This window comes from Lissotriton vulgaris, chromosome 3_2 (assembly GCF_964263255.1).
Source record: "Lissotriton vulgaris chromosome 3_2, aLisVul1.2, whole genome shotgun sequence".
Taxonomy (NCBI): Eukaryota; Metazoa; Chordata; class Amphibia; order Caudata; family Salamandridae; genus Lissotriton; species Lissotriton vulgaris.
The window spans coordinates 309,738,416-309,753,543 of record NC_141690.1 but is presented as its reverse complement, the minus strand read 5'-3'; the positions used below and the strand labels follow the sequence as shown (position 1 = coordinate 309,753,543).

The following is a 15,128-nucleotide window of genomic DNA, read 5'->3' as shown; positions in this document are numbered from 1 at the left end:
CTGTAAATTCACACTACATTTCTCAGCCATATGAGAATGAAGCCTGACATTCTCAGTAAAACATAAACTTCCAACAGGAGCAGCCTGTCGGTTGATTCCTGTGCGTTTTACTGCAGCCTTACAGAATGTGCTTAAGAACAACTAGAGCGCTGACAAAAGTATGGCACACCTTTAAGCCATCTTGATTGAATCAAAATGGGAAAATGTAAAGTATTTCATTTAGAAAGAAACACAATGAGGCGATCCTTTCATAGAAATGATTGTTAGTGCTATAAAAATAAAAATTAGAACAGGTTTAAAATGAGATCTCAAATATCTTCCTGTTGTACTTCAACAGGAACAGCCTTTCAGTTGACTCCCTTGTGCTCTACTTCAGCCTCCCAGAGTGTGCTAAAGACCAACTAGAGCGCTAACAGTCTTACTTATGACAAAAGGATTGCACACCTGAAGCCATCTTGATTGAATCAAACTGGTAAAACCAAAAACATTTAATTTAGAATGTGGGGTTTCATTTTGTCATAGAAATAATGGATAGGGCTGTCAAAGAAAAACGTAAGACATATTTTAAGTGGCTTCTCAAGTATCTTCCTCTTCTATTTCATTAAAACATTCTTACATGTAGATTGGAACATGCACTTTCAATAACAGCAGCACACTGCCAGTTAACTTCCTGGTGATCAGCAGTTTACTACAGTGTTTTGCTAAGCAACTAGAGTGTTAACATTCTGAATCCATGCCACAAGTGTGGCACATCTGACTGCCATCTTGATGGAATCGAAGTGGAAAACTGAAAGCATTTTCTACAGAGGATACTGCAGTAAATCAGGAGATTAGGGAGCTTCAAAACAAGTAAGTCTACCAAAATGGTCACCAGAGAGAAATGTAACCCAATTATAGTCTAATGTCAGAAGTGTGTGAATCTCCCACACATATTGAGCTCCCTTATAAACATGCATGCAAGGGTTAACAAATACTAACCATTCAGGAAAGGAGTGGCAAAATATAAGAAATCTGAAAGATATGTTTTTATTTGCTGCCTCCACACTTTCAGAGTGTGCAAAGTTGAAAATGTTGCCTTAAATAGTGGTGTGCAATTCTTATGCTGAGTTCCTCCATTCCCTGACAGTATTGTTTCTATCTGATAAGACCCAAAAGTTAGATTTGATCAACAAACTCAATTTTCAGGTATGTGAATTACATTTAATTTGGAGACAAAAATGACTGAAAAGGTGTATGTGTATGTGGGAATCTCATAAGAGTATCAAATATTTTTGAGAAAAGATTGGAACTATATAAGGTAATGCATGAGTAGTTTGTGAGTGGCTATATATGTTTAATAACAGGTGAGTAAGGTGCTTTATGAGAGTATAAGAATGTGACAGTTTGTCTGATTTGTGGACTACGTATGTTAGAAGATGGTTTACAATGTATTGCTTTGAATTAGTATGTTATACATTTGCTGCTTACTACATGGCATAATTGGTATTAAAAAAACTGTAGATTAGGAGTTAAACTTTTAGTTAGCAAGGCATTAGAAGATGCAGAAATATTTACATGTGTATATATGATGTTCTGTTCTCAAACAGTGTTTCTCTTTGAATTCTGGGTGTTGTAGTTCTGTTACATTCCTTTATCAGACAGCTACAGAAGCAGATATACATTCAGTCACTTACCCAGAAACTATTGTGCATGCAGCAGATTCACACATAGTTGTAGTAACATCTATATTGCTCTCTTTTCTCTAACACAGGCACTGAGGTATTTATTTATAGCCACTTACATAGACATTTCACAAGTCATAGAGACACTAAAATAGACAGTCACATACTAGCACATTTACTTAAACGTCTCATTGCACTGCTACAGGTGTACTCACACAATTTCTCAGATATCTTGTCAAGTACTTTCACAACCTTCTCATTCATTTAAAGAAATACTCTTTCCACATGGATGGTGCTTGGAAGTACAGGTCCTGTGTTTGCACTTTCACTTTTAGCTTAATTTGCCATGTAAAAGTTGTTTGTCGAGTCTTAAATTCAACTTTCAGTTCACTAAGTTACGTGTGCACTTGCATGCCCCTAGCACAGTACAGCAAAGAGTATGCCATCCCTAAAGCAACTGGCATACATGTTTAGAAAAACATAAAGCCTCTGTTTCAGCTATTGAGACAACTGCAGAAGCATGTAGAGGTTCAGTCACTCACCAGACCATGCAGCAGACTCAAAGGTTATTGCAGTCACATCTACCTAGCTCTGTGTTGCCTAACACCGGCACTGAAGAGTTTCTGTAGCCACTTACAAACACATTTAGGCAGCCATAGAAGTATTATACCAGGCAGTTACATACCAGCACATTTACTTAAACATCTCATGGCACTGATAGAGGTGTACTCCTACAATTTATGAGATATATAGGCAAGTACTGACAAAACCTTCTCGACATGTATAGAACTAGTCCTTCAAACATGAGTGATGGCTACAAGTGCAGACCCTGTCTGTGCTCTCACTGCAAGCTTCACTTGGCATGTTATAGGTCATGTACCCAGTCACTGACCTACTCAGACACTCATGCACCCACTTAAACATCTACCAGACAAGTAGACATTGATACACACACTAACATAGTCAGTGAGACACTTAGGCAGATAGTCCCATGCCCACTCAGACACAGACGTACCCAGTCATATACCGACTTAGCAACTCTTGCACTCACTCACATATTCATCTTCAAAGGTACATGTATAAAATAGAATTTAAAAATCCTTAGAAATTCTTTTAAAAAAACAAAGGTAACAGGAATGTTATAGCTAAGAAATAGAACAAAAAAACCTACAAATTCACTCAAAAATAAAGGATTACAGGGACGTTCTGATTAGAAAACAGAATTAAAAAAACGTAGAAAATCAGGGACGTGATATTTAAGCTCACATGTCACTCGAACGAAAACAGTAATATTTAGCAGTTATAGTTACATAAGCTAACTGTAACTTACAGCCGTTGCATTGCACTGCCTATGACCTCACATATTACATTACTAATGACATGGTTAGTGACACCACTGATGACATCCCAAATAACATCACTGATCACATCATCCAGTGAGTGTGAGTGTTTTCTAAATGATTCTGAGTGTTAACGATAGATAATACAATACTATACAACTTAAATAAGTATAGCTTGTGTACTACTAAAGAGTAATACTATTTGTTACACATATTATGTGAGTGGTTGTGTGACTGTGTATCTGTGTCTGAGTAGGTGTCTGAGTGGCTCTATGGGTGTGTGAGTGGTTGCATGAGTGAGTGATTGGCTGTGTGAGTGCCTGTGTGAGTGGCTATATGACTGAATGACTGACTGTGTGTGTGGCTGTGTGGGTAAGTGAGAGGTGTGTCAGTGGTATATGGGTGAATACGTGGTTGTGTGTGAGGCTGTATAGGTGACTGATGGGGGTGTGAGTGAATATAAGAGTGGCTGATGGGGTGTGTGTGAGTGAAGATAAGAGTGGCTCTATGGGTCAGTTTATGCTTATGTCAGTGACTGTATAAGTGAGTGAGTACATGTGTTAGTATCCATTCTATATGAGTAAGTGAGCAGTGTCTGAGTGACTGTGTGGGTGAGTGAGTAGGTATGTGAGTAGCTATATGGGTAACTAAGACTAAGTGTCTGATTTGCTGTATAGGTATAAGCGTGGGTATGTGAGTATCTGTGAGGCTGGATGTGTGAGTGGCTGTGTTGGTGAGTGAGTGGGTGCATGAGTGGTTGTATGGTTGACTTATGGGTTATGTGAGTGGCTGAATGAGTATGTGGATGGATGTGGAATTTCTATGAGTTAGTGAGCATGTGAGTAAGCACTTGTATGAAACTGTGAATTGGCTTGTGAGTGGTTATGTGGGAGTAGCTGTATGTGAAGTTGCAAAGGGGTGTGAATTTGAATGTGAGTTGTTCTATGGAATATGTCATCAGTGATGTCATTTGAGATATCATCAGTGAAGTCATCAGTGATGTTACTGATCATGTCATGAGTGATGTAATATGTGAGGTTATAAGCGGTGCATTGCAGGGGTGTAAGTTATAGTTATCTCAGGGAACTATACCTGCTGACTTTCTTTTTTTTTTTTTTGGGTCGTAAGACTTTTATTGATATATGCCAAAAATATACATCAGTTCGCCTACAACCTGGAGGCCGGCTACCATCCACAGTGATAATTTTACCATTGTATTTACACAGCTATTCAGCTGACATTCTCCGGTCCGGCAGCAATTAAATGGCCTTGCAGGAAATAGCACAGTAGTACTCTTGAAATTATCCTCAATCGTCTTACTTTTATCTTTTATAACCAGAACTTAACTTGTGACTCGATAGATGCAGCACACAATATTCAGTTTACTAACAATTACTGGGTCTCACACTCCAGTAGGTCGTCCCAGGCGCTGACCATGTCCCCTCCCACTCCCCAGGTTCCTGAAGCAACCAGTAGACAAAGTCCAGATCCCTGAGCCCTCCTATAGCCATTGTCATTAGACCGCAATTGGCTGTCCAGTCCACGTCCTCCTCATCCTCTGAACTATCTGTATCCTCCTCAGGTAGAGGCTCACACAGGTCCCCCCGATAGCTATTCCAAGGCTGCCATATCTTTTTCCACTTGCAGGAGTTAGCTTTAATTTTATACACTGCTCGCTCGACCACCAGAAGCTTATCCATGTTCCTACACCACTGTGCCCAAGTCGGTGTGTCCGCCACCCCCCACTTCTGTGCTATATCTCGTTTAGCAACCATCACTCTCACCACCACCCATTGCTGTCTCTGACGTGTCAGATCATTCGGTCCCCACACATTCAACAAGCACACGCGAGGGTCAGGTGTAAGTGAGACCTCCAGCATCTGGGAAATGGTACGCATCACTTGCCGCCAATATTCAGCAATAATCGGGCAATCCCAGAGTGTATGCAGCAATGTTCCCTCTTCCCCACAGCCCCTGAGGCAATATGGGCGGTCTGCCCTAAGCATTTTGTGCAGGACAGTCCGTGTATGATAAACCCGGTGCAGTATCTTGAATTGCACGAGCCAGAATCGAGCCGAAATGCCCGCTTCCTTCGGGGATGCCATTGCAGCATTCCAGTCTGTCTCGTCCATATCGCCTAATTCGGCCACCCACTTCTCCCTCAGTTTAAGCAAGGGGTCAGGCAAATTGTTCATCATTTTTCGATAAGTGAGGGACGAGGCGCTGGTCTGCATAAAGTCAGTGAGAAGGCGATCCTCCAAGGGGTAGGACTCCGGGACATCCGTTCCAGGCTCTATGGCAGTCATTAGTGTGTGACGTATTTGTACATAATGGTAGTTTTCATTAGGACCTAGGCTGTACTGTTGTTGTAGCTGTGAAAAGGGGACCACCCCGTCTTTTGTCCACATGTCTCCCACCATGGATATCCCGATATTGTCCCATTGAGTGAAACCCTTACTACGTCTCAAGTGACCCAGCGCCTTAGTGTCCCACAGAGGTGTAAGTTTGGTTATGACACCCCCCATTTAAGTCTCGCCTGCGCCTTGTGCCACAGTGCCACGGTGTGTTTAGTCGGGCCCGTTAGTTTCGCCGTAAGGCCTTTGTGATACAGCGGGGCCAATAAGTTGTGCGTACCTAGTTGCGCTCTGTCTGCAAGATAAGCCGGGTCGTCATGCAGGGCATGTAGCCACTGATTAATAACTTTAAGTTGTGCCGCCCAGTAATATAATTGTATATTTGGCAGGGCTATCCCACCGTCGTACCAGCCGCGGTTGAGTTTCAAATGTGCCACTCGAGCCGGGCGCTCTCCCCATAGCAGGCCCGTCACCACCGCCGTCAATTTCTGGAAGTATAAGGGCGGCACCAGGGTCGGCGTATTTTGTAGTACATAAAGAAGACGCAGCAGCGCCATCATTTTAAACAGCGCCACCCGCCCCAGCAGTGTCAGAGGGAGGGCTTTCCAGTGTCTCACGTCAGCCTTCAGACGAGTGAGTGGAGGCAGTAAATTCTGTTCAGTAAAGACCGCAGCGTCGCGGGTGACATAAATTCCCAGGTATTTGAATGAGGTGCCTGCTACCGTCAACTGGCAGTCGCTGGGGAGGTCCGGGGAGGGACCCTTCAGTTCGTAGATGACCGACTTCGCCCACTTAATCTTATATCCGGAGTACTGCCCGTGGTCGTCACATAGTGACATAAGCACCGGGATGCCTCTCTTAGGGTCCGATAAGTAGATTAGCATGTCATCCACATAGAGGGATACTCTATCTTCCCAGTTGTCCTCCCAGCGTATTCCTCGCAGCAACGGGGTAGTTCTAATGATAGTGGCCAGTGGCTCCAGTACTAAGGCGAATAATAGGGGTGAGAGCGGGCAGCCCTGCTGTGTCCCCCTAGCTAGCGGTATTTCATGGGAGATGTGGCCATTCGCCGCCACGTGCGCCACCGGACTCGCGTATAGAAGCCGTACCCAAGAAATAAACTTAGGGCTGAAGCCCATGTGGGCCAGTACTGCAGAGAGATACTGGCATTCCACCATGTCAAACGCCATCCTGGCGTCTAACGACAGTATGGCTGCCGGCTCCGTCAACAATGAGGTTCGCGCCACTGCCCCATGCCCTCTCCGAAGGTTCAACGCCGTGCTCCTATGCGGCATAAAGCCCGATTGATCTGGATGGATTAATTGTGCAAGGTGAGGCAACAGTCTAATAGTCAGCAGTTTTGCCAATCTTTTGGCCTCGGCATTAATAAGAGAGATCTGGCGGTATGACGCACATTCAGTGGGCGGCTTGCCTGGCTTCGGAATCGCCACTATGGTCGCTATACACTGATCGAGTGGCAGGGTCCCCTTCTCTAGACTGTCCGTGTACATGGCCAGTAGAGGTTAAGACAGCGTTTCGGTCATTGCCGTAAGCCATTCAATAGGAATCCCGTTGGGACCCAACGCTTTGCCGGTATGGAGTGAAGTAATGGCCAACTGTATCTCCTCCAACTCCTCCACCGCGTCCTGTGACAGAGTCGGAGTTGGCACAGCCCGGAGTGCCGTCATCGCCGCCTCCTCCGTCACCTCTACTTCCGGGGTGTACACCCGTTCGAAGTGGTCAGCCAAGGCTTCCACTATCATCAAAGGGCGCGTTTGCAGCACCCCCTCTGAATTTTTCAGTTGCAATATATTTCTACCACCTCCCTTCTTTTTGTCCAGCCAGGCCAGGAGCTTACTGGCTTTGTCCCCGATATCGTATACCCTATGCGCAGTCGCCTCAACATTTTCGACTGTCCGCCGCCTGAGAAGGTCGTCGTGTGGCTGCTGGCAGAGGCGAAGAGTGTGCAGTGTGTCCACCGTCGGGTTTGCCATATGGGCCACATTCGCCTCTGCAAGTGTTGATTCTAGGTCTAGCAGTTCCCTTTTCTGCATGCGTTTGTGCCCCGCTATAGTCGCAATAGCCTGTTCTCTTAGAACCGTCTTATAGGCCTCCCATAGGGTCGTGGGGGACGTAACAGAAGCCGCATTTTCTGAGAAGTAATATTGGGTCATCTTTTTCAGGTCCTTACGAATGTGCGGTATCTTAAGGTACCCTGGAAAAATCGGGTAAATTCTTTTACGGGCACTCTCTGAGCACGACAGGCTCATGGTCAAGGGAGAATGATCAGAAATACTCCCTGGCCTGATCTGCATGTCACTTATGGTGAGGCGACCGTCGCCTAGTGTAAGGAAATAGTCAATGCGAGACAAACTGTTGTGAGTTGTGGAATAATAGGTGTAGTGCCGGCCTTCAGGGTGCAATTGTCGCCAGACGTCTACCAGCCCTTGTGCCTCTAGGAAGTCAGTAAAGCGAGACGGACCAGGTGTCTGCGTCCAAACTGGGAATCTATCCTGTGTGTTATGCGCTACTGCGTTAAAGTCCCCCCTACTATTAGGTCACCCTCCGGGAGCTCCAGCAGGAATCTCTCCAGGTCAGGAAGGGCGCTTGCATGAAGCGCTGGTGGAATGTATACAGATACTATGTTCAATGGCTTCCCCTCCCACTGTCCGTAGGCTGCCGCGAAGCAATTGTGATTGTCAATTTTGGTGGTCTGTAGTATGAACTGGGATGCCCTCCGCATCAGTATGCCCGTCCCGCGAGACCCTGACGTGAAGTCTGAATGTACTACCATGTGATAACCTCGTCTATCCAGCACCCCACTGGCCGTGCCCACCAGATGCGTTTCCTGAAGAAGAACCAAGTCGGGGCTCACCCTTCTAAGACCCTGCAGCACCAGCCCCCTCTTAATCTTGTCTCCCGGTCCCCGCACATTCCATGACATTAACTGTAGCGGCGCTACCGGCCCCGCGTGTGACCCCCCACTTAGGGTATCAGTCTGTGTGCTGTGCGCCATGTTCTACCTGCAGCGACGGACATAATTTTGACATGGACTGATGCCCATGCACCCGATGTGTGCCCACCTATGTGTCAGTATCTTCAAGCCATATGCAATTTCCATGAGTCAAACAATTCAAACAACTAAAAACACCCTCCCCCTGAACTCCCCCCTCCCTGCCCCCCTGCTACACGGACATGAAATCACCCACCCCCCCAACTTAGCAGAGTGCTTAACCCTTCCCCCACACCAAACACTTGCTCGTTGGGGTGTAGGACTCTCCGGAGTCGTCGGCCCCTCTTACCCTCCTCGGATGCCCTCTGCCCAGTGTCCAGCGGCAGGCCGGCAGGCAGCCCACATCGCTGTTGCAATGTCTCTTGTAGTCACCGGGTGGCTATTGTTCAGTGTCGGCCTCATCGTCTCCACCGTTTCTTACTGGCGAGCGTTCCTCCACCGTCCGCGCTGACGCCTGAGAGTTCGGATGACTCCCTGTGTCCTGGTTCTTTTGTATCCTGTTCGAACGGCGAGGCTGATTGGCTGGACGCCAACCCTCCAACCATTCCTCGGCTATCTCCGGAGTGTCAAAGAACCACGTCCTGTTTTAAGCTATCACTCTTAACCTTAGCATAGAATACTGAATCTCCCTCGCCCTCAATTCCCTCTTGACATCCAGAAACGTCCGTCGGTGACGAGCGACCTGTGCTGTATAGTCCGGAAAGAAGGCCAGCGTGGAGTTGTGAATCTTGACGGGGGGGGACACCCTCGCTGCCTGCAGGATAGCGTCTCTGTCCCGAAAGTTGAACAGACAGGCAAGGATAGGTCGTGGGGCTGCACCTGGTTTGGGCCGGCCCCCAGGGACTCAATGTGCCCTTTCCACCGAGAAGAAGGTGGACAATCCTTTAGGCTGGAGCTCCTTCTTTATCAGTTCTTCCACATATAGGTCCGTTGCTCTGGTGCCTTCTGATTCCGGAACGCCAAGGATTCTGATGTTGTTCCTCCTCGAGTGCCCTTCCTGATCATCCAGCCTCTCACGCAGTGTCTTGTTCTCTGCCGACATCCGTTCCATCGCCGTTTGGAGTTCCGACACGTCTTCCACCAGCGATTTTGTAACCACCTCCATTGAGCTCACCTTCTCAGACATTTTATGGAAGTTCGCCCTGTTTAGAGTAATTTCTGTGGAAATCGAGCCCACTGTTGCCTGCACCTGCGTCAGCGCCCGCATGACATCATCCAGTATTGCCTTCTTCCCACCTGCTCCGTCAGTAGATTTGCCGGCTGGGGTTCTGCCGTCCGCAGGGGATGGGGAGCCTTTGTCACAGGCATATTTATCGATGCAAGTTTGCGTCGTGCCGCCCTTTGAGCCTCTGCCCATCATTCTTGCTGTCTCTGTACCTCAGGCCTCTTGTCGTCGTGCCCGTCTCTCCTGCGCGGTGATGTGGATAATGGGAGGAATAGCGCCACTGTCGGTCCTATGCACAGATCAGGATGCCTCTCACCATTCCCTATTGCACCTGGTAGAAGGGAGCAGACTCAGCGCACTCCGCTGTCTCCAGTCAAGGTCCGCAGGTGTCCGCTCCTACTTTGCGGTGTTATTATACCTTGACGCCAGTCTAATGGGGAGGTGCACTTGCACGTCCTCCACTATACGTGCAGATAAAAATCACCAGCTTATATCCCTCTTGCCGAGTGGTCTGCCGCCTCAAACATAAAATCTTGGTCTTACGCCGCTATTAATGGGGCCTCTCACCGCGCCTCCTACCTTTATTGTGCCGGTGTGTGCGGGATCAGTGGGCGGCACTTCTTCCCCGGTTAATCACGTCCCAAGCACCCGCAGTGCCCTTCCTTCACTCCTGGGCAGCCGCTGTTTAGTAGCGCCGGTTGGAGCAATTACGGTAATGGCCGGATACCGTCAGGTAAAGCGGACGGTGGCACAGTCAGCCCCACACCACCTATTCACCACAGGGGGCCACTCACACCTTCAGTCCTGCCCGCCCATTTCAGCAGAAGCGCGCGTGGTCTACAGGCGGCCGTCACTCCTCTGCATTGCACCCAAGTCCACACTCCGGGCTGGCGCTCCACCGCACCAGCTGATCTCGGCCGGCAGTTGCTCCCCGTGACGGTCTGCGCCCGCCCCCGGGTCACAAGCTCAATGGTCTGCCTCACACCTGCATCGTCTTACGCACCAGTGCTCTAGGGAGGCAGCGATCACTCGTCCCTAGCGGGCCTCGGTTGGAGCATCACCCGGCGGCACCCCACTCCTCACTCCACAAACTCAGGTGGGGCTCCGCGGGACTCAATCGAGGGTCGGCACCGGGGGACACTCAGTAGGCCGGCGGGAGGCCCCTCTGCCATCGCGTCCACTGTCTTGTCCTGGCTCTCCCTTCACCACGATCATCACTCGGCTGTCTTTGACCCTCGGTTCGGCCAGTGTGTACAAAGATGGGGGCCCGGCTTGCTCTGTAGCTGCACCCTACGGTCTTCGCAGCCCGCAGTCCGGCTTATTTAAATGTCTCTGGTCTTTTACTTCCTCCGCTCGGTTGATACTTCCCTCGCCGGCCAAGGCAATTTTCCCAGCCTCCGGCGGGGTCACCGCAGCCACAGCCCGCAGGTGCTGACCACTTCCGGCGGGTCCCTCCCGGGCTACGGCCTCTTCCGGTCGGATTGCCAGTGCGGACAGACCCCGGCTCACTGCTGTCACTCAGGCCGCAGGCACACTTCGGCGTAGTTTCACCTCACGTCGTCGGATTTCAGTCAAAGTTGCTGCCCTCGGTCCCGCCCGGTCCCGGGCGTCGAGCCCCTCCATTGGAGCACTCAGAGTACACGGATGGTCTTACGGATATTAGGAGAGGCCGTTCGAACTACGGAGCTCTTTTTTTAGGCAGCCGCCATGCTTGGCTGCTAGCCACGCCCCTACCTGCTGACTTTCACTGGTTTTTCTAAAGGTGAAATGTGAGCCTAACTATAACATCCTTGTAACCTTTGTTTTTGTTTAGTGAAAATAACTATCTATCCAGCTATCTATCTATACAAACATACACACATGCACACACCCACATATATATTATCCAGTTGCAGACACCACTGGGTAGTTATAGACAGAATAATGTTTCCATAGAAAATACCCTTTTTGTGTTGCTAATAAGTTTAGCCCTATTTGACGGATTTCCACTAAACATTTAAAAAATGCAACCTTTTAACTAGTTTGTACATGGAATGATATGATGTGATCTGTCAAACACGGACTGAGAACAAGGGATCCAAAAATGAATTTTCCCCATTAATTTTTCCATAGGAACTTTAGACACAACTATAGCCCAAACCTCTAAAAGGATTTACACCAGATTTGACAGTAAGCTAGATCTGGGTTCAGAAAGTGTGCATTTAGTATTTTGGTGTAAGTCTATTCATTAGTTTTGGAAAAATTAATGTTCAAAATGTGTGTATAAGCTGCTGTAGAGGATCAACAGATATGACAGATCTCATTCTGAGATCTGACTGGCTGCCACCATCTCAACCAGGAAGTGGTAGCAACCATCCTAGGACTCTCAACTCAGTCCTGAGTCATAACAAAAAATGTCACAAAAAGAGATATGGTAGGGTAGGGAGCCCCTAGGCCTGGTAGTGGGGTCCCAGAGCAATCACTTTGGGGCCAAATACATTATGCTTCTTAAAATGTTGTCACAAATTTACAGAGGATAGGCAAAATAGTGGCATTTAAAAAAAAAACACTGGCTTTTCACCCACTCCCAGGTGAAATAGGGCTCAGAGGGGAAGTACAGAGGAAGCAAACCTCGAAGATGCCCAGGGAACTTCATATCCTGGTGCCAACATTTTATAGTAGGGGAGGTGGCAGGGGTAATTATAACTCGCACCCTCGCCATGCACTGCTAATTACCACACATTTTACATCACTCATGAAATTGTCTATGACATGATTGATAATATTACTGCAACATTTGCAATGAAATTATTTATGAGAAAACTGGGCATGGGTGGTGAGCAAGTTATAGCTATGTCAGTGCACAAGTTATGGGGGCATATTAACACGTGCTTTACCTCCACTTTTTTGGCTTTAAAAGCCAAAAAAGTGGAGATAAAACTATTGCCCTATTAACAAGAGGGTGCTAACATGCATAGTCCCATGTTAGCACCCTTTTTCCAACGACTCCCTTTGCATCTCTAATGAGATGCAAGGTGGGCTAACCTTGGTTATCACTACTTTCATTACAACTGCTTTCAGTCTGATTTAGCCATTATATTCAATGGAAGGTGGATATAATGGCTAAGTATGCCCTGCCCTATCATCAAGCTATCACCAAACGTTGTGAGATTATCGCTGGATTTCCAGTGATAATTGCACATTTGGCAGCTTGCGCTTGGAATTGTATCGTAGTTGACATAAGCTTTGCTGATAGCATGCTATCTCAGCAATACAATCCAGCAATAGCCGGCGATAATTATCCTCGCGCTAAGCGTGACAAGCGATAATTATTGCCGGCCCTTGCTGATATGCCCCATAGTTACTTGAGATAACTATAACTGGTGTATTTATGTGGGTATTAGAGTTTTGTTGTTAGTGAACATTTCACTTAACTATAACATTACCTTTGTTTATTTCAGTGAATTTCTTTTTAACATAAAGTAATATTTCATTACCATATGTAAAGCCAACCCTTGGTCGTGCACACCTGCTGTGCCCCGCTCTGACCCCTACCCTGCCATTGATGGCCCATCCAGGTACACCTAATCCCTATATTGTGTGGCTGTCAGGGAGGAATAAACAAAGTCCACCTGTCAGCTATTCCCAGTCATTTGTCCCAGGAGCAGGCTGCCGGAACCAATTAGTTAGGACAGGAAAATGCCAACTTTCTAAAAGTGGCATTTTCAAAATTGTAACTTAAACTCTGACATTACCAATAAAGAGGATTTTTAATTACAATTTCTGAGACACCAAAAAACATAATGTCTACCATTTCACAATAAAAAGTTATTGGTTATTAAATATAATAAGGCAACCCAATGTTATCCTATGGGAGAGGTAGACCTCACAGTAATAAAAAAATAATTTAGGATTATTCTCCTACAAGGACATATCAAAGCTTTTATACAAATTACACCCTGCCCTATGGGCTATGTAATACTTACCTTAGGGGTGACTTTTTTGTGATAAAGGGATAGTTTAGGGCTTGGCAAGTGGGTTACATTACCAGGTTTAATTGGCAGTTTAAAACTGCATCCAGGCTGCAATGGTAGACCTGAGACATGTGTTAAGGGCTCACTTAAGAGGGTGGCCCAATTACATCATTGAATTGATAGGTCCAGGGTATATGGATGCCACTTTACTAGGGACCTAAGTACATTAAACATACCAATCAGGTGTAAGACAATTTTACTATGTTTTATGGAGAGAGCACACGCGCTTTATCACTAGTTAGCAGTGTTAAAGTGCACCAAGTCCTAAATCCAATGCAATCAAATACAGCAACAAATGACATTGAAGGCAAGATGTTTTAGTAAAGACAACCCTAACTGTCTAACAGGATTCAAATTAACGCGCACGATTCTGCTTTTAATCTATGCAGCACCAAACGAAACTCAGAGCCTGATTTAGATCTAGGTGGATGGGTTACTCTGTCACAACGGTGATGGATATCCCGTCCGCCGAAGTATAAATCCCATAGGATTAAATGGCATTCATATTTTGTCTGGATATCTGTCACTGCTGGAGTAACCTGTCTGCCAAGATCTATATCAGAGCAAAACTAATGGGGATGATGGACGGAGTATAGAACATTGCAAGCACTCACCCCCAGTTAACTGATCCGGGTTTAATCCATCATCATTCTTTAACTCACTCTGCCACCCCAGTTCAGACATGGCCAAATGCAAATCAGTCTGACCCTGCGCCCCATGGGAACAGTCCAGCCCGAACTGGGAGTTGGGGCTGCACTGTTCCCATTGGTTGCAGGGCCTAGACTGATTTGCATATGGCTGGATCCAAACTGGAATTGCATGGTGAGCAAAAAAACGATGGATTTAGGCCCAGATCTCTGTACTGGGGTGAATGTATGACATTGTTCTGCATTCTGTCCATCAATAGTTCTTTTTACATGTGTCACCCCGAGTGGGACGGGTATGCTCAGATGTGAGTACCGTGCTCTCCATGCCACTGGAATCAAGCTATTCTGGCTGAAGAGGGGTGAAATCCCGAAACCGGTCTTAGGATGCTTGTTTCCAGTCCAGGGAGGACTTGGCCTGGTAGTTTGGGCTGGGCTTTTCCCATAAGGGCGCAGGGTCAAAACTGATTTGCATATGGCTGGGTCCAAACTGGAATCGCATGGTGAGCAAGAAAACGATGGATTTAGGCCCAGATCTCTGTACTGGGGTGAATGTATGACATTGTTCTGCATTCTGTCCATCAACAGTTCTTTTTGCAAGACCTATATCAGTCCCTTTAACGTCTCCCATGTCGAATAGTGCTTATGCGCCTATTTTTCCTCTGTAACTTTTAAACCTTCTGTGCAATCAGACCTTCCTAAATTGTATACACTTAGCAAGAGACTCCCCACCTGCACAACCACCAAATCAGTGTCCTTTTTCCCTACGGGCATATGTCTTCCTCATTCTGGACAGTTTATATTTCTTGTCAAATCCTAGCAAATTTTACATTTCAGTCTGAGTCATGAACGCCACCTCCTATATCCTCTACATATACAACAATGGTAGGATGTAAATGTATGAAACTTATATAGCGCAGGACTTACCCTGGGGCATC

At 46.7% G+C, this 15,128-nt stretch overlaps 1 protein-coding gene across 1 annotated transcript in view; it reads right to left on the bottom strand.

The window, feature by feature from the left end:
- Positions 1–15,128, bottom strand: part of LOC147725764 (catenin alpha-2-like) — a 948,019-nt gene that overhangs the window by 230,466 nt on the left and 702,425 nt on the right. The gene's annotated exons all lie outside the window — the stretch shown is intronic.